The sequence below is a fragment of the Hylobates moloch genome, unplaced genomic scaffold, assembly GCF_009828535.3.
Source record: "Hylobates moloch isolate HMO894 unplaced genomic scaffold, HMol_V3 SCAFFOLD_19, whole genome shotgun sequence".
NCBI classification, from domain to species: Eukaryota; Metazoa; Chordata; class Mammalia; order Primates; family Hylobatidae; genus Hylobates; species Hylobates moloch.
The window spans coordinates 63,675,133-63,694,668 of NW_026652294.1; the positions used below are offsets into that span (position 1 = coordinate 63,675,133).

General features: G+C 40.2%; 1 protein-coding gene across 1 annotated transcript in view; it reads left to right on the forward strand.

The window, feature by feature from the left end:
- The first annotated feature begins 3,158 nt into the window (after window positions 1–3,158).
- FREM1 (FRAS1 related extracellular matrix 1) overlaps window positions 3,159–19,536 on the forward strand; it is a 167,164-nt gene continuing 150,786 nt past the window's right edge. Inside the window, exon 1 of the mRNA XM_058431746.1 lies at window positions 3,159–3,238. The gene's annotated coding sequence lies outside the window, so the exon portion shown is untranslated. The remainder of the gene's footprint in view (window positions 3,239–19,536) is intronic.

Here is a 19,536-nt window from a genome sequence, read left to right on the forward strand (position 1 = left end):
AATCCTGAAAGAAAAATTCATCGCTATTGGTCACATTGTCTTTTAAAAAGCAGAGCTGAATTTGATTTGTAAATTAGTTATTTAGGATTTTGCATTTATGTTAAAAGTCAAATTGGCCTGTAGCGCTCTGATGTCAAGCAGAACACGCTGCTCTTGTGCGCTGCTCAGGGGTGGTTTTATTTCCTGATATCCCCTAATCACGTCGTCAGCTCCCAAGTCTGAGGTCAGCAAGGCTCTTCCTATAAACCCTCTCATTGGGCTGTGTTATTGCTCTTTTCTGGTACACGGAGGTGTTTGTATTGCTTTTCTTTATTTATTTGTTTTCATGTTTATTATTTCAAGTGTGGTATGTATAACCTTTCTATTCCTGGACTCATGCTCTTCTCTTGCCATAGTATTGCTTCCCATGGCCATCTAGTTTTAGAGACTCAGCGAAAAACTATCTTTATGGTGCAATAGATAACACTTCTGTCTTGCTGCCATCATCAAAATTTAATAGGCACATTCCTAATTTTTTATATGAATTGTTGGTGAAGGTATTGGCTGTGCTTTTCAGAGAATGCTACATTCTACAGCAATCAACAAAAATCATTCATATTTACAATCCAAAATGATATGCCAATCTCCAACACACATTTGATATTTTTTCATTATCACTCCAACTAGGGCTAGAAGTAAAATGATTTCTTTAAAAATGAATTTTGTGCCAGCACTAAGTTCAGCAGCACATGCTTTTAGGGGAAGAATTCTTTGTTGTTTCTTTGACTAGTTCTTTTTAAATGCCCTAGCTTGGCATTTCAATCTGTTCAAACAGTATTTTGATTGAAGTTGATAATTGTATTATTTCCAGGCCCTTATTCATTTGTGGCAGATAGACGGAATGACATTTGTATAAACAGGTACTTCATATTTCAGGACATTTTGACTAATCTAACTCTTAACTGCCTATTTTAGAATATGTTCATCACTGTTAGGCCAAGCTTCATGTATATAATTAACTTTGGAAAGATTATATCTCCTGCAGACTTTTTGAAATACTTTACAATCTAAGTTTGTTATTTTTTGCTTAGCATGCTTAAGTTATTTTTCCCATAGAAGTGATGTAAAGACATTTATCTCTGTTTCTAGACTCATCTATAAACCTTATTTAGCTCAGATGTTAGAATAAGCATGTCGATGCAACCGTTTATACATAGTATACAATTCCTTTGTCAAATGGAATCCAAGTCTCAACTAACAGCTTCTAAAGCCATCTTCATTTCTTTGCAGGTAAGATATTCACCACCTGGGCAATTTTGAAAATCAGTTTGAGAATAAAATTGTCTATTATGCTGTGTTTCTTAACTGTCATTATTAAGGCTTTATTTCTTGCCTTTTCAGGATTAATATATGACTCACACATTGTCACTATATTTATTTAATAATAACTGTGTTTAGTAAATAATATCTGTTCACTTATAAAGACCTTAGTGATTCTTAACTTTCATCTTCTTATTCTCAGAGCAAATAAAATGAATCAAGAAATTGATTCATTGAAGATTTGAAATCTCTGATGACTTTGAGTAATGTATGTGCACCATTCATTGCTAAAGTAACCACAGAGCATGTTTTTAAAATATGTAATTTTTTTCTCCCTTCTTACGCATTCTTTTGTTCTTTACATTTTTCTCTTTTCTTTCTTCCTTCCTCATGTAATTTTCTTCTCCTTTTTCATTTTCCTCTCTCTTTTCCTTATGGCTTCCAAAGAAAGGCATATGGTGTTGTGACCTTGTTAGGGGAAACCACAATCTAGGTTGAATTGGATTCACAGTGTTCTATATTTTTGGCAAAGGTTTAGGATAGCCAGACATGTCTTAATATAAACAGTTCCCCCAAAGTGAGTTAATACTTCAAATTCTCTCTTTATGGTTAATTTAAAAGGCCAGATGGCAGGCCATTATCTTTTTTTTTCCTGGTGGGAATAAAATACAAGGAAGCATTTTATTAAACAGTTGTTAAGGATTAAGACTTTCACAGACCACTGAATACTGACAAGTTAACTATGTGAATCTCTGTTGAGAGGACAGTTCTTGGCCTGTGATATATCTGCATTATTGGGATCATGCACTATATGCAAATGGATCAGATTAATGGGATTTTTATGGATTTTCGAAAAGAGCCAGACACACAAAAAGCCTTACAAATGGAAGAACGAAGGTGGTACTTAAAAACAGCACCTTAGGATCTAGTTCCATCCTATCTTTTCCCTTAAATGCCATGACAAAAGTTAAAACGGGCCCTCTCCCTTCTGAATGCTGGGCTTCTCATCTAAATTTAAATAAAAACTTTTCAAGATGGGAATGTGTTGGAAGAAAAGAAGGACAGAAAAAAAGTGTGTTGGAAGAGTCTGTGTGAGTATGTACATGTGTGGGTGTGGGCATGTGTGGCCTGTGCATATGTGTGTGCCCCCATGTGTGTGTGGAGCATGCGTGAGAATGCATGCACATGTGTGGGGTGGGTCACTATGTATGCATGCATGCGAATGCATTTGTCTGTGTGTGGTGACTGTGTGTATATCGTGTGTGTATGTGTGCCTGTGTGTGTACCTCTGTGAGTGGGTGTGTCTGTATGTGACTGTGTGCATGCCCATTTGTGAATGTGTGTGTGCCTGTGTCTGACTGTGTGTGTGCCTGTGTGCTGCAGGCGGGAGAGGCTGCTCTGGCTCGGCGAGTGGCAGAGCAATTAGTACAAAACTAGTAGTGAGAAAGGAAGCTGGGAAGAGACTGGGAAGAGGCAACCGACCTCATTAACAAAAGCTCAGTTTTGTCCCTGTGGACCCAACCAGCAGAAGGCACGGGGCGAGCCGTGGCTGTCCGCCAGGGAGGTTGGGCTCCTTGTAAACAGTTGAAGGCATCTTTATCATGCCCTTCTCCGGGGAGTCCTGAGGCTTGGCGCTCGGGAAGTTTGCAAAGCTGCAGCAGCTGCCTTGGAGAAGACCAGCAAAGAGAGCGGAGTGTGTATGTGAACTTCAATTCTGTATTTTCTGTGAGGTGGGTTAATGGATTTTTAGTAAAAAGAAATCTCAAACACCGCTGACCTGAAAGACTGGAATTTCAGCTCTCTTCCTTCCCGGGGTTCTTTTTCCTCCCCCTTCCTCTCAAAGCCCTTTAAACCAGATTGCCGGGTCAGTGATTCTTATCCTGCTCACCACTTCCAAAGGTTTCTAACTTTTTTGGCTTGGAAAGGAAAACCACTACCTGTAAGTATCTGTTTTATGTGTTTCTTTTCACCGTGACTGTGAATGTTCTGTTAGCAGAATGCCCCAGAGATTGTTCGTGTGATATCATTAATGGCAAGTAACAATGCAAAGCATCTGCAAGAGTAGGCTTGCAAAAGTTTAATTCTCCTGTTAACTCAGAAGGTGGCAACTTGCAGTGTTAACAAACCAAATTCCAAAAATGAGATTCTTTTTATTACGTGACACAAATTTCTAACTCTCTTCTCAGTCCATTCGTGCTGGCACTTGCCAATGAAATAACCATTTTTTAACTGTGTAATTGTTTCCTCTGAAATTAGAATGTTTCTTCTCAGCTAAATGAAATGGCAAAGGGAAAAGACACGAAAATGAACGAAACAGATAATATCCTTATGGTACAAACATAGAGAAATTTGGATGAGATAATTTCTGGATACCTTTGCTTTAGTTTAGTTATATTTGGAGACACGCTTTCAAAAACATGATTTCTATTTCATTGTGGGGAAGAGAGATAGTGCTAGGGAGGCAAAGAAATGGCCTTGTTCTGAAGTTTTGGACTGATTTTTAGGCTCTCTCTGCTCAGTACTGAGATTTGGTCCAGAGACTTTGGTGCTGTTTTAAAGAGTTTCTTTTTGTTTTATTTTGAAATTCCGGAAACAATTTTTGGCTTAGGGAAATTGTTTATTGTTTTTAAGGTATTTAATTTTAGTTTCTGATTTTTTTTTGAACTATTGCACCCAGTCTTGTTGCTTGGTGTGCATTACAAAGCTTAAAAAGAGCATTTCCGGGAGCCGATTGGTGTTTATAGCCTGGGAATCTTACTGGAGAGATTAACCTCTGTGGTGCTGCTTCACAGAACAGAGCTAGTGATTCAAATGCTCTTCAGGTTTCTGCTCTGGAAAACTGACACCCGCTGTTCCTGACTCTAGGTAAAGCTTGAAGAGCTGTGCCTCAGCCCCCTGCTTACACTTGATAAAGGTGCCTTCAGTGCAGCTCTAGGAAACTTTGCTGTTTCTCTCCATCAGGCATTCTCAAAACTGACTGTGTGTAAGAACTCCCATTTGCTTGGTGAAAGGCAGGTTGTCAGTCCCCAGACCCAAAGGATTTTAGACCTGGAGTGGTGCCAGGAATCTTCCCAGGTGATTCTGAAGCAGGTGGGTCACACTTGGTTAAACATTGCTCTACATTGTCCTTGACATGAAATTCTTGTCATGTACTTGGTTAATATTAAACCTTATATCTAAATAAGAAACCTGAGTTTGAGCTGTTGTTGAACATAACTTAATGTGCAACATGGTTTTGCATGCTTGGCTGACAAACCAGGGCTTTTTAATCAGTTTTCCACAAACCTCATCTTTTTTTTTTCTTGCTCCCCTTTTCATCTCTGCCTTTTCATTCCCACGAGGGAAAAAAGGAGTTGGGCAAAGGGACCTGACTACCACGTTCCCTGCTTTCACATGTTGGGCTATATGGCCTGATCCGCCCCCGCATGGCTAAGCAATGTTTGTTTTGGAAACTTTAAACCCAGGACTGTTCTTAATTCTTTCCCAGCCTCCTGGGGCTGCTGGGCTGCAGGGGTTGGGCTAGGCTGAGTTGGGGTAAACTGAGCTGGATTTCATGGAACGGTTCAGGAGCCTCATTCCTAGAAAATGATTTTTGGATTGGACCATCCCACAGGGATGAGAAGAAACAGAAAGTGATTCCTCCATCGTGTTAAAATTCTCATTTCACAATATATGAAAGTCAGAGCTCAGCTTCCATCCCCATCCTTGCATTTTCTGGCATTTAATATTTATATTAAAAAGAAAACTGGACATGGCCATCAGAGCCCCTTCCTTTCTTCTCTTTCCTCATTCCAACCATTTAGGTGCACCTGCCACATGCCAGGCTCAGTGCTAGTTTCTAAGGATTTCAAAATGCCCACTGGGGATGACATGTGCAGGCAGGGCCCTTGTCCTCATGGTGTTTCAAATCTTAGTTGTTGCTAACCAGCCTTGGAAGAGCCATCTAATCCCTCAAAGCTTCACTTCCTCATCAGTAAAATGAGTTGAATTAAATGAGTTTTGGTATCTTCCTAGCTCTGATATTCTGACATTGATGGATATGACTCAGTCTTCTAAACACAGATATGGGATATGAGAGCTTTTCAGCATTTACTTTGAGAGTAGGCCTAAAGATTTGGCTAATTGCTTTTCTTCAAAAATTTTCAGATATATTTTTTTCTCTCACAAAGAACCATGACCACAGGAATATTGAGTTAGACAAGTGTGATCTTTTCAGGGCATGTAGCCATTCTTTACAGTGGGATCCTGTAACTCCCTGGAAAGGCTGTTTCCCTGGGCCAGGTTACATAGGAGGGCAGCCTCTTATCTTGTCTGAATCTGATGTCGCTACTCCTTTGGAGAGCTGGGTGGTCTGAACAGGGCTTGACAGCTTCCACACATGCACAGCTTGCAACCTGACCCTTTCATTCAAGTGATTCAGCAGCTTTTGTGCTACCAGGTGAGAGGCTTAAACAGACATCTTCGAGGGGCTGAGCGAAACAAAAAACAAAACAAAACCCACCCCCTAATGAAATACTGGCTATACTATATTTTGTCTGTAATGCAGCTTCTCTCACTGCAGTGACTGGGGCACCATTTCAAAGGGCTCTAAAACTTGGCCATCAAGATAAGGAATTATAGCTGTGATTTATGTGCTTTTCTGACAACTTAGCCTCTAGCTGTCTGAAGATAATATGTTTGAGTGGAAAACTATTGACTGGAGGACAGGGATCTTGCTAAGTTAGAATATTTTTAAACAAATGTTCTTTGCCTCTCATGGGTAAGTTTTTACAGAAGCCAAAAATAGTTTTTGGTTTCTCTCTTAAACCTGTCTATTTATGGAGGTGATTATATTTGGGGAAAATGTGTATTAAAAAATGATGCCCAAAATGCTCTTTTTGTGCATCATCCAAAGGCTGATAAGATTGCATGTCACTTTTCACTCTCAAGTTTATCCTTGAAACTTTCTTATCTGGCTCCCTAGCAACAGAGGACAGATAAACGCTCGGGGAATGACTGAGCCTCAAGTCCTTTGTTGGATGTTCTGCTTTCCTGGAATTCTTCCCTGCTTTCTATCAAACATTGTCAGCTGCTTAGTACTTACAGATGCTCCGTGCACTCTTCTCTTAAAATACGCGAGCCACAACTTTGTCTCATTAGCCCACACCCACTGCCATGGTACCTTCATTCTAAGGCTTACATTTCTTGTTAGCACAAAAATGATTTATTTGGTAAATTACAAACTCAAACCACAGTAAAGTTAGGAAGATTGTAGAAAGGATAGATACCGCAGTTGAAAATTCATCCAAATATTTAAAATTTGTTAGGCGTTTCCTATCAAATCTCTTTCATAGTACAGATGTTTTTTTTTGTAAAAGTGATCCTACACCTTAGAAAGACAACAGAGCAACAACACAACAGCAATACTTTAATTCTGTTTTACATAAATGTCCCTCTTTATTATCACACGGTGGGATGATTCTGTATTACCCAATAAGCATTAGTGATTGTTTTAAAACCAGAAGGCAGTATTGACGCAAGGGCCCGAATGTTAAATCAGAGAGGTGGAGTAGGAAAAAATAATGGCCTTTGAAAAAATTTCACCTGGGTTCTAATCCTAGGCTACAATGTTCTTTGGTTCTGTAATGTTGGCCCAGTTACTCAGCCAGTTTCCTCAGGGGTAAAATGAGGTCATTGATATTTACCTCACTAGATGTTTGTTTATGGAGCATGATGTACAAGTGTTGAATAAATATTTCTTCTTTGGGAGACGGCTAATACAAGTATAATGGCTGAAAAGAAAACAAACATGGCAAGTGACTTAATTTATAGATGAAAAGAAAAGAGAAACAGGAAATAAAGTTACATTCCAGATCCCAGTGTCTGGGCAGAACAGATCTCACCCCACCACTCCCCTGGCCTTTAACTCTGATCAGCAGCCTGGTTCTCACTTTGTTCTTTTTTTTTTCTTTTCTTTTTTTAAAATTTGAGACAGAGTCTTGCTCTGTTGCCCATGCTGCAGTGCGGTGGCATGATCTCGGCTCACTGCAACCCCTGCCTCCCTGGTTCAAGCCATTCTCCTGCCTCAGCCTCCCAAGTAGCTAGGACTACAGGCACGCACCCCCATGCCTGGCTAATTTTTTTGTGTTTTTAGTAGAGACAGGGTTTTGCCATGTTGGCCAGGCTGCTCTTGAACTCCTTACCTCAGGTGATCTGCCTGCCTCGTCCTCCCAAAGTGCTAGGGTTACAGGCGTGAGCCACCGCCCCCGACCCTCACTTGATTCTTATAGACCGAAAGCCTGAAACAGATCAGTGAGCTCACAGACTATGAAACTGTTTGGTATGGAGAAATCAAGGGCAATGTGAAAATCATTCTGTCTTCATTTTTTACTGATCCTCCTTAGGTGTTTTAGATAAATGCGTAAGGTGATGCATAATTTTGTTTTTCTCAAGATTTTGCTCCATTGTAGCAAGGGTCCCCTCAGGGGTAATGTTTATTTAAGAATTTGAAACTCTGGGCTTGCACTGTAGTGAGCCTGCGAACCATCACCAAAGGAAGGACATATTCATTCAAACATGTGGAGGAGCATGTACTCTCTCTCTCTCTCTTTCACCATTTTAAAAAATAGATCTGGTATTTGCATTTAGTCAGTCACTCAACTGATATTTATTGAGCTTCTCTGTGAAAGATTCAGTGATCAGCACTAGAGAAACTTGGGTGAACAGAACAGTCATGGTTATTATCTTCAAGGAGTTTATAGACCAGGAGGAACAGCAGACTTTTTTTTTTTTTTTAATGGCTGCAAATAATGACAAAATGCTTATAGATATGCAACATGTGGCAAAGTGTATTTCAGGATTCTATGTGAACAGATAAAACTGGTTAGGCAGATTGAGGCCTGAAGGATGGGTAGAATTTAGCCAGGTAAATGGGGTTGTTGATGGCAGTGAGGAAGGGCGTTCATGGCAGATGGAACAGTATGGACAAAACCTGCAAAGGCTTGGAAGCTGGGGTTGGCAATATGGTAAGTTTAAGGATGGGAGGAAGTCCAGTTTGACTAGCACGTCAATGGCAAGGAGGAGAGTCATGCAAGAAGAGGTTGGAGAGGTGTGCAGGGGACAATCGGGCACAGTTAAAAGTGGTCCCAGAAACTACCTAATCCGCACTCCCTCTCTGAAACAAAGAACGCTGTTCTGTGTCTATACCTCAGCTCTTGCCATTATTGGACAGCACTGAGGGGAAGTCCTTTCTGAAAGTTGAGACTTTCACACGTTCTCCCTGGTTCTGCACCCTGGAACTATCAAGTCACTCCCCTTCAAACATCTGAAGACAGACTATTTTAAAAAATAAAGTGCTGCCAAAGCAGATCTGCTTTTTTCCATACATATGCACTTGTTTTTGGGAAATGTAGAGTTACACAATTTTGCTTATTGGAAGCTAACTTACTGGTCAGTGCATCATTCCAGGCTCTGATTATCAAAGCTGTGGATCTTGATTGTGTCCTCAGTGATAATAGTTAACCCTCTTGGATTTGTGCTTTCTGTGAATTGGATAAAGCTTGTTTTCTATATCTTTGTTTAAAGATTTAGAAAAATGTTTAACCAGAGAGAACCAAAAACGAGCTATAAGGCACAACTTTAAATATTTCTAATGAGAAAATGAGGTCCCTAACGTCTCTTTTTTGTTTCTTTTTAAGGAGGAAACTAGTCACTAGTCTCTATAACCCAGAATCACAGAAATGTCTAAGTTTTTTTTTTTTTTTTTTTTGAGATGGAGTCTTGCTCTGTCACCCAGGCTAGAGGCGTGATCTTGGCTCACTGCAAGCTCCGCCTCCTGGGTTCACGCCATTCTCCTGCCTCAGCCTCCCAAGCAGTTGGGACTACAGGCGCCGGCCACCACGCCCAGCTAATTTTTTTGTGTTTTTAGTAGAGACGGGGTTTCACCGTGTTAGCCAGGATGGTCTTGATCTCCTGACCTCGTGATCCACCTGCCTCGGCCTCCCAAAGTACTGGGATCACAGGCTTGAGCCACCGCGCCCAGCCAGAAATGTCTAAGTTTTAACACAAAGAGCTCAAAGATATCAATGTGTGTTGGTGTTCTTGTTTTTTATGAGAATGCTTAAGGAACAATAATTGCTGATTTCATTTATTTATACAAAAGTTGAACTCATATTACATGCAGCAGACAGTGTTGTCCTTCTGCCTTCAAAACACAAAGGCAAATACACTACCAGGTAGGATGTGATAACTGCCCTGTGATGGGTTTGAATAAAATATGATTGTTCTGCAATCGGAGGAAGGAAATCTTTCCAGATGAAATGATGAGGTCTTAGGGAATCCTGGATGAGGCATTTCTTGAGGGGTTAATAAATGGGAAGGATGTCAATAAGGATGGAAGCAAAGACATTCCAGGCAATATAAAATAGCCCCTTTTAACGTGAATCCATTGTCACTTAATGTATTGTGATATAATGACCCACTGTTCCCCAGCAGTCAAGCCATCAACCATCCATTTCAAATTACAGATGCAATTGCCTTTTGCTTTCCTCATCAGTCATTCTTCATACTTTTCTTTCCTTTTAATATTTTCTTCATCTTAAGAATATCAGGTTCCTGCTGACCACATGTCATGACTCAGTCACTTTGGTCTCATCAATGACTGTGGCCTCTGCTACCTACTTTCACACATTAGATCTAAATGAGACCACACAGCATTTTATAAAAATGACTTTACTTAAATTTTGAAAAATAGTCTATGTCTCAAGACCTTAGACATTTTAGAACAATAAAAAAAAGCTGCTGCTGGAGGTGCTGACTGGTGATTAAAAGGTCACTCAAGGGTGATTTATCAGTGAGAGAAGAATAGGAGTTAAATGGCCGTTTGATTACATTAAATAGTACCCAAAGAGTTTAACACTGCAATTTATATCCTATTCATAATCCTGTTTACCGTGTAACTTTGTTAAGACTTCCTCCTGGTGTCAGTAAGCTGGTCTTCCAAATTCTTAAGACATTACTACAGCAAAAGGAAGTAAAATAAAATATGTAGCCACATAAACCCCCACTTAAAAATCAGTTTGTAATATACTCTGGACTTAGAGTTTGGCAGCAGGATGGGGTGACAAAATTCCTCAGACAGGACTAAAGGACTAGCTTTGCACTTTTACAGAATCTTTCAAAAACCCCAGATGGCACCAATTTTGTCTTTCTCATTTGTCCGTAGAGCCTCTGTGGTGCTGATTTGACTGTTTAAGCTAGGAGGTGGCAATGCACCGGGCATACCATTTAGCATTCAAGATACTATGTGGCCTCACCATCACTCATGGATTGTTGCTGAATTGCTTTACTGGAAACTATTGGTCTTCATTTACCCCCAGTAGAGACATTTTCTGATCTGTGGCTTTGTAAGTTGCTTTTGTGCCAGTCCCTTGATAGTGCACAGAAATCACAGGCTATGGGATTCACTGATAGGAAAATTCTGGGGTCCTTGCATATCCCTTCCCCCACTTTAGTTTTTTTCTGTGTTAAGAATGGCAAATGATATCAACCATGTGAGCTAATGGAGATATGGTCAGAGATCATATAGTGTTTCACAACAGGCTTGAATATTCACAGCAATGCTCAGAGGCATCAAGTCTGAATTGTTAGCTCTGTGGCCAGAGAGATCTGACATTAAGACTTTAAGAGCTAAGACTTGTCCAGGAGTGAAGGAAGTTGAAATTCCATATTAATTAACAACAGCCAAGTGTGGTGGCTCATGCCTGTAATCCCAGCACTTCAGGAGGCCCAAGGCAGGCAGATAGTTTGAGACCAGCCTGAGAAACATAGTGAGATCTGATCTCTAAAAAAAAAAAAAAAAAAATGCCAGGCATGGCAACAGGTGCCTGTAGTCCCAGCTACTCAGGAGACTGAGGTGGGAGGATCACTTGAGACCCAGTGGTCAAGGCTGCAGTGATCCATGATCAAGCCACTACATTTCAGCCTGGGCTACAGAGTGAGACCCCATCTCTTAAAAAAAAAATACATAAAAACTATCTTCACAACCCCATGAAGTCAATATTATGAATCCCCACTGTAAGATAATGAATTCAAGGCTGAGAAATTTTAAACAAATTTAATTATATTGTAGATTGAGCTTCTTTGTGCAGACACTAAAATGTTCAAAAAGTGAGTCATTAAAAGTGTTTATCTTTAGTTCAGATGATTAAATGAGGTCTTCCTACAATAAGCCATGTGAACTAAAGGTGATCTGTGTTATGCATTACTATCATACTGTCTCTTTATATAAAAAAATCCATTTTATTTTTTAAAAAGGAATAAATTCCTTTTTCCCCTCAAAAAATTGATTTTTGTTTTTTGTTATTGAGTAGAGAAAGCCAGACTGTTTACCCCATGGAGAAAGCTGGAGGCAGTAATATGGGCTGAAATGAACAAGATTGAGGTCCATGAACATGTCAAAGAGTGTTATAAGGAGTATGGGATAAGGGCCATTGTTTCATTGAAAAATTAACAGAAGTAATTGACACATTAGGAACACAGAGGGGAATTACACTTATAGAATGATGTGAGAGACTTTTAATTTACAGATCAGGAGGTTTAAATTTTTCTTCTTTATGGCAGATGATTAAGCAGATAGCCTCAAATCTCCTTCTAATGTGCTCAATAATGATTTTGCATTTTATGGTTTTAGAGAGATCTGTTACATACTGCCTAAACCTAAATATCCACTTCTACCTTGTCTTAAAACATCATACTATAAAGAAGCATGAAAAACATTAGCCTTATGAATAATAAAATTTATTGTTATAATATATAGACTTATCTTTGTCTTTAAAGAGTCACAGCAAGGAACAAAGTTAAAATGCAACAGAAATTAGTGGTAGCACAAAATTTTAGTAGTTAAACTTTATGTTAATTTCTTTCATTTTAGGCTTTGCTTCCTTTTTGACAATTTTGCTAATTTAGCAAAGATTTTTCTCAACGTAGGAAAAAACTAGAGTTGGGGAAGGGATATGCAAGGACCCCAGAGTCCTCCTACCAAAGAATCCCATAGCCTGTGATTTCCATGCACTATAAGGGGACTGGCACCAAAGCAACTTACAAAGCCACAGATCAGGAAATGTCTCTATGCCACTGACTTGTGTACTTACGTCTCACACATGGGACTGGCTTTCCAGGGATGGCCATCCCAACTAGGCTGCCAATGAAACGTTCGCTCATGATGCCTCCCTCGGAGCGTCCTGTCTTTCTTTACCTTGTGTCAGACTCTCTCTATCTAGGACCATCCTATCTTCCTCTCCTCTTCCCAGCCCTCCCACAACCAACCACCTCCACACTGGGTTTTGCTTTTGGGCTCTTCCTAGTGCTGTTCTTGGAGGTGACGTCCCCAGCCCTAGTCCTACTGCTGTGGTCCACCCTGACTAAGAGACTTACTGAGTCTGAGGGTTGTTTTAGACATGCCAAAGATCCTAACTTCAGTCTTTGGACACCAAAGCTCCTTTTACCTCTTGTCATACTTAGAAGAGAATAAAATAAAATGCCGTTATTAATGCAGTTAATATTTGCAGCAGTGGTTCTCCATCCTGGTTGCTCATTAGAATCACCTGGAGTACTTTAAAATTCAGATGCCTGGGCCCCACTCAGACAAATTAAATCAGAAACTCTGGGAGTGGTGACTGGGTGATGGTAATATGAAGCTAAAGAGGGGGCCCGCTAGTGTAGGAGTGGCAGTAAAGGCAGCTCTTTCATTTGGTGTGTTTCCCATTCTCATTAATAGCGCAGACCCAGTAATCCCTCATAAGAATGGTTTGCTTCTTTCTAGGACAGAGGAGTAGGTCTGAAGCCATGAGCGTGAAATTTATTTGCAGCCGGTGCTTTTCCCCAGGCCATGGGAATCAGCCCCCACATTGCACAACTCCGGGAACACCGTTCACATTATGGTCTGTGTAAACAGCATAAATGGTGCCCTGGAATTTGGTGTGCTGAACTGAGCAAAACCAAGTAAAGGAGTCTCATCATCTTTGGCCAACACCGTAAAGGACAGATAAGTTAGTATGTTTTTCCACAGAAATATCTTCCACCATGATGAGTTTTTGCCATGCTCAGGGACATCACAGTTTGAACTGTATTTGTCAGCCTATCTGGATATTGCACCTGCAGTAAATACGTTTCTATCTCTAGACAAATTTCTTGCAAACCAATATTTTGAATATAGCCTATTTGTGTCTTGGAGACTCTAAGAAGGTGTTTTAGCCAAGACTGCTTGTGTGTTCCATACTGGTTTCACTTTTAAAATGTTACTCTGACTTACTGGTGTTTGCAATTCTTATACGACGCAATTTTCTACGTTGCTGTATCCTCCTGCACATATTTTTTCAACAAATGAGACATGTAATCAGACATTCGGATACTTTATTTGCAGCCTGTGATGTTTATGGAGATTTTGTTTTTGAACCAGTACTTGAAGCACTTTTAATCCCACTGCCTGAGAACACCCTCCCACCTGCATTCTCCACAGGCCACCCCCAAATTCTGCCAAAGTGAGCAGATCAAGTTTTGCTTTTCTTAATGCCATTAAGCTTAATGAGCAACACTGCATGAGAGACTCCAGCATGTGCAGCAGAATGGACACTGGCACACTGGCATGGGTGTGCAGCCACACGTGGTGTCTCACTGTGGGGACATGGCCTGTGAGCCACCAGGGTGGCCCTTGAGTAGCTGGGGGTCAGGAGATCCCCAGAAGAGACAGTCTCCAAAAGCCTGGAAGTGTGATGAACAAAAACTCTCTGTGATTTGCCTTGTTCCTTTTTTGTTACTGATGGCCCTCCACTACTCTAGAGAAAATTCTCTAGCTGTGTTTGGGTGTCACGGGAGAGTCAGTTCAGCCTGAACCATGAGGCTTGTCAAAAGATGGCTCAACTCACAACTTTTTATAAATTAGTAGACTTCAATTTTTGAGATGTTTTAGGTTTATAGAAAAATTGAGCAGAAAGTTCAGAGTTCCTATATACCTTCTCACTTCCCAACCCCTACTTTCCACTATTATTAATGTCTTGCATTAGTGTGGTGCATTTGTTACAATGGATGAGCAACTATTATTATCTAAAGCCTATATTTTACAATAGGGTTCACTTTTTGTGTTGTACGTTCTATGTTTTGTTTTTGTTTTGTTTTGAGACAGAGTCTCACTCTGTCGCCAGGCTGGAATGTAGTGGCGTGATCTTGGCCCACTGCAACCTCTGCCTCTCAGGTTCAAGCGATTCTCCTGCCTCAGCCTCCCGAGTAGTTGGGATTACGGGTGCCCGCCACCACGCCTGTCTAATTTTTGTATTTTTAGTAGTGACAAGGTTTCACCATGTTGGCCAGGCTGGTCTTGAACTCTTGACCTCAAATGATCTGCCCACCTCAGCCTCCCAAAATGCTGGAATTACAGGTGTGAGCCGCCACACCCGGCTGCATTCTATGGGTTCTGACAAATGTTTAATGACATATATCCACCATCACAGTGGTAGCTTTTAAAATAAATTTTAGAAAAATTTTTCTTCAATAGGTCTGGAATAGACAGGGGCAGGAAGGGAACTAACTTTGGCTGAGCCTTGCTTTATGTGTGTGCTGGCAACTTTGATTTACATTGACAGATAGTATCACATTTAACTAGTGTAACAACCTTGAAAGGTGTCAATTATTGTCTTCATTTTGTAGATGAGAAAACAGAGCCCAAGGAAGAATAGGAACCTTGCTCAAAGAAATTACGGAACCAAGATAGGTACACAGGTCTGGTAGAGCTGATTAATAGGCTGGCCTCTGATTTTCTTTCACTTCCTCTCCAAACCTGCATCAAAGAATGAAACTCTCTCATCCTCCTTTTTTAGTGCTACTGAATCATAAAATTATTTACAAAGTTATTTGTAAGAAAGAAAAATTATAAAAAATGAAGTGTAAGTCATAGCTGAAGACCTCAAAATTGTGCTAAGATCCTCAACAGGAAAGAGCATTAAGACTCTTATTAGACTCCTTGGCCAGGCTTGATGGCTTATGCCTATAATCCCAGCACTTTGGGAGGCTAAAGCAGGGCATCACTTAAGGGCAGGAGTTCGAGACCAGCCTGGGCAACATACTGAGACCCCTTTTCTACAAAAAAAAATTTTTTAATTAGTCACGCATGGTGGTGAGTGCCTGTAGTCCTAGCTACTCAGGAGGCTGAGGTGGGAGGATTGCTTGTGTCCAGGAGTTTGAGGTGGCAGTGAGCCTTGATCAAGGAACTGTACTCCAGCCTGGGTAAAAAGAGCAAGACTCCGTCTCTTAAAAAAAAAAAAAAATTCTCATTAGAGTTCTATTAAGCCTCTTTGTTGGTTTTAAGTGTTGTGCTTTTTTTTTCTTTACTACATCTCAGTACATGATGCTATGCTTTACATTCCTCACTTTGCTTGCATTAATGGGTAAAGCAACAACCAATTGTCTAACCTTTGACAAATCACTTAGCCTCTCTGGGCCCCCATTTCCTTATCTTGATCACCCTATGGTAGAGCAAGGAACGTGGTTTCAGGCACCTGGGCTCTCTAAGCTGTCTGCTGGGATTGGAATACCAGGTACTCTAGTTATGAAAATTTGCCTTAGACAAATTATTTATCTATTTCCTTAGCTGCAATATAGGAATAATAATAGAATTGAGTTCATACATTGTAGTGAAGGTTAAATGAGTTACAACAGTGCCGGGTACAAAGTAAGTGCATAATACATGCTTATTATTGTTATTATATGTAAAATTTGGATAAGCTCCTTCTAACTCTAGAATCGTATGATTTTTCATATACTATAACTTAGGCTTCAATAACATTGCACTTTTTGTCATTTACCATAAAATTTCTTAGGTCATCAAAAGCAGATCTTTACATCAGACCTCTTTAAAAAAATATTCATGGTCATTGATCTCTTTTCTGCTACAGACATCTGTGAGTTTGAGTTTTATCATGAGCAAGGAATGCAAATGAGATGATCAAGGTTATATCACAGATTGAGGAGCAATGCTGAATAGTTTTCTGAATGTCTGAGCAACCCTTTTCACAATGAAGTGTTTCATGCTGAATAGTGGAAGTTTCTTGGAGTGTATACTGGTGAGTTTGGTAAAATCATTAGAGCGTTTTGCTCCTGTGCTATCACAGCAAATACCATTTTGGTTTTTGTTGTTGTTTTAAGCCAAAGCAAGTTTATTAAGAAAGTAAAGGAATAAAAGAATGGCTACTCCATAGAGCAGCACTGAGAGCTGCTGGTTGCCCATTTTTATGGTTATTTCTTAGTTATATGCTAAACAAAGGGTGGATTATTCATGTCTCTTTTTTTTTTTTTTTTTTTTTTGAGATGGAGTCTCGCTCTGTCGCCCAGGCTGGAGTGCAGTGGCGCAATCTCAGCTAACTGCAACCTCTGCCTCCCCAGTTCAAGCAGTTCTCCTGCCTCAGCCTCCTGAGTAGCTGGGATTACAGGTGCATGCCACCACTCCCAGCTAATTTTTGTATTTTTAGTAGAGATGGGGTTTCACCATGGTGGTCAGGCTGGTCTCGAACTCCTGACCTCATGATCTGCCCACCTCCACCTCCCAAAGTGTTGGGATTACAGGCATGAGCCATGGGGCCCAGCCCATTCTTCCCCTTTTTAGACCATATAGGGTAACTTCCTGACGTTGCCATGACATTTGTAAACAGTCGTGATGCTGGTAGGAGTGGGAGGGTAGCAGTGAGGATGATCAGAAGTCACTTTTATCGCCATCTTGGTTTTGGTGAGTTTTGGCCAGCTTCTTTACTGCAAACTGTTTCATCAGCAAGGCCTTTATGACCCATATCTTGTGCTGACCTCCTCTCTCATCCTATGAGTAAGAATGCCTAACCATCTGGGAATGCAGCCCAGTAGGTTTCAGACTCATTTTACCCAGTTCCTATTCAAGATGTAGTTGCTCTGGTTCAAATGCCTCTGACATTTCCCCGCTCCCTTTTATAAGAGAACCCTTAATCTTAAGAGTTGTAGAGGGACGAAGATCTGTATTCTGTAACTTCTTCAGGCTGAATAGGGGTGATGATATTCCTGCCTAACTATGAGGATCTCTTGTATCTGGGTAGACAGGAGCTCAGTCAGAAAGTGTCAGTATGTCAAGGGCCACTCATAACTCTGGAGTTCCAACAAAAGGTGATATCTAGAAGATTAATAAATGTTTAAGAAAAAGTTGAGTAGGCTTATTCTGCATTTCTACACAAAGAGTACAACAGCAATATATTCCACAACAGTAAGGCAAAATAAGTAAAATTATCCCAAGTAAGCTAAATTAGAAGATTTTTCATGAGCTGGGCAACTGTTGGAACCAAGCAGATATGGGGTTGTTAGCTGATTCCATTATGTGCCCAGAATTAGAATATTGATCCAGATTTTTACATTACCCAATTACCCATCCCTCTTGTTTCTTCTTTTTTTTTTTTTTTTTAATTTGAGACGGAGTCTCGCTCTGTCGCCCAGGCTGGAGTGCAGTGGCGCAATCTCGGCTTACTGCAAGCTCCGCCTCCCGGGTTCACGCCATTCTCCTGCCTCAGCCTCTCCGAGTAGCTGGGACTACAGGCGCCCGCCACCACGCCCGGCTATTTTTTTTTTTTTGTATTTTTAGTAGAGATGGGGTTTCACCGTGGTCTCGATCTCCTGACCTCGTGATCCGCCCGCCTCAGCCTCCCAAAGTGCCGGGATTACAAGCGTGAGCCACCGTGCCTGGCCTCCCTCTTGTTTCTTCTAAGCAGCAGCCAGAGATCACTGGTTGGTTCACAGGAATAAGCAGTCAGTCTAAATTGCAGAAAAATACTCAAAAAACAACTGATGAGCCTAGAATCTAATCAGGTGTACCATAGTTTTTGAAACATAATTTCTCTCTCCAGTTTCCCATTTTCACTAAAGACAAATCATGGTAAGACTGATTTGCTTTATTATACTTGGCCTGATTATTTGTATGAAGTGCAGCAAGAATAGTTATTTTTCACGTAGGCTTTTTAAATTGACTTTGGTGGAACTCTGTTCCATAAGGAATCTCAAATAAGACTTTTTTAAAGCTGAGACCGGCCACGGGTTTGTACCCTCAAATACCTGTGAGTTGGGTAAATTCCTCTCCTCCTGAGGTCCCAAGATAACTTGGAGCTCCTGGGCCTGTCAGAAAGTGACATTCTTTATTTATCACCAGGTCAGGAACCCTGTACGGAAACTACGTAGCCAAGTTATGAGGCCATTTTTCCCAAAGGGCTTTTATTGGCTTTACCAGTCAAGTTTAATTCCTTAAAGGAAAGCATACCATTCCAGTCAAAGCCTTGGTAAAATAACCAATTTCTCCAACTGTGTCCTGTTACAAAAGAGAACAGATTCTTATTGCACTTATGCAAATAACTATATTGCCATAAGTTAAGAATACTCACAACGAGTTTCCAAATTCTGGCAAAATCAGGTAGAGAGAAACAAACATGATCCAAATTTTGTTCATAGGAGTATGCTTTACTCAATTGTTAAAAGCTGTGAATAGCTCAAAAGGAAAGTTTTCTTGACTCTAAAAAAACAAAACAAAGGATTAGCGCCGTTTTAAGCAGAAAGTAAAAAAATCACTTTAGTCTTCTATTAGTTCAGTCCATGCAGTTAACTCCTGTCCTGCTTGATATTTGTGAACTTCAGCTTTCCATGAGAGTCCTGAAAGTTGCTTTCTTCTATTCTAATGTGACAATTGCCAAAGTTATTAGCGACCTGCATTTAAGAACACCTGTCAAAGTCCTATAGCTGATGATAAGCTACCTTTTGAAGAGGATTAAAACAAGACAACAATTGTCAGTGGATGATAAAACGCCTTAGGGCAGCCACTATTAAAGCCACAATTGGCAAGGAAATTTTGTTTACTTCTGTGGCATACAACAATTTTACATAACAATTACAGCTATTAATAACATATGCTGAGTCATATTAGAATTATCGGAATTTTTCCATTATTTTGGAGCACATACCAGTAACATATTTATATAAATGCAGCCCAAAGAAAGCCAACATTGTTTTATATTTGACAATGCTTTCTGTATTATTTTTATACCAAATAAGCCAAATGTCACTGTTGTATTAGTGTACTATTAATGTTAAATCCAATTCTTAATAAAACCTTATGGACAAAGGTATTTAATCTTAATCAGTTTGAACCATAAGGTAAGATTCTCATAAATTTTTATAACCCTTTAAAATATTTGTGAAAGAGCAGATCAG